Source organism: Sinocyclocheilus grahami, unplaced genomic scaffold, assembly GCF_001515645.1.
Source record: "Sinocyclocheilus grahami isolate Dianchi unplaced genomic scaffold, SAMN03320097.WGS_v1.1 scaffold3905.1, whole genome shotgun sequence".
In the NCBI taxonomy this organism is placed as follows: domain Eukaryota; kingdom Metazoa; phylum Chordata; class Actinopteri; order Cypriniformes; family Cyprinidae; genus Sinocyclocheilus; species Sinocyclocheilus grahami.
Window position 1 is genome coordinate 13568 of NW_015508943.1, and position 544 is coordinate 14111.

At 42.1% G+C, this 544-nt stretch overlaps 1 pseudogene; it reads right to left on the reverse strand.

Annotated features, from left to right (window-relative positions):
* Window positions 1–108: 108 nt before the first annotated feature.
* LOC107576544 (2',5'-phosphodiesterase 12 pseudogene) overlaps window positions 109–544 on the reverse strand; it is a 648-nt pseudogene continuing 212 nt past the window's right edge.

Genomic DNA, 544 nt, shown 5'->3' on the forward strand with positions numbered 1-544 from the left:
ATATATATATATATATATATATATATATATATATATACTTCAAAATTAATTTCCTTTTTTTTAAGTTAGGTCAAATATCTTTATTGGATAGGATCCTCATCCAGTAGATCACAAACATCTGAGGTCTTTGTGGACAACTGCAGGTTTTGGCGTCAAACGGGTTGAGACCCCAAAGTTACAGCGAAACACCTGCAGCATTGTTGACCAGTTTTCGATCTTCTCGATCAAGCTGGGATTAGTGGACACTTTCTCCAGCAGCTCCCGATGAAGAGGATCTGTTGTCAAAGCCTCGCTCAGCATAATATCATACTGCTGGAGCAACTTCAACTTAGACCTCCTAAAATACGTGGCCAGACCTTCATGCTGTCTTTCCTTGATCCTGAAAACCCCGTCCAACCCAAACGCATCCAACGCAGGAGATAAACTATCTACAAAAGCGCCTTTATCCACCTGGAGGCAAACAATGACAGCGTTGTCCTTCTTGATCAGATTCTGCCTGTAGTCCATTTCTAGAGCGTACGGCGCACAATAAGGGTACAGGACC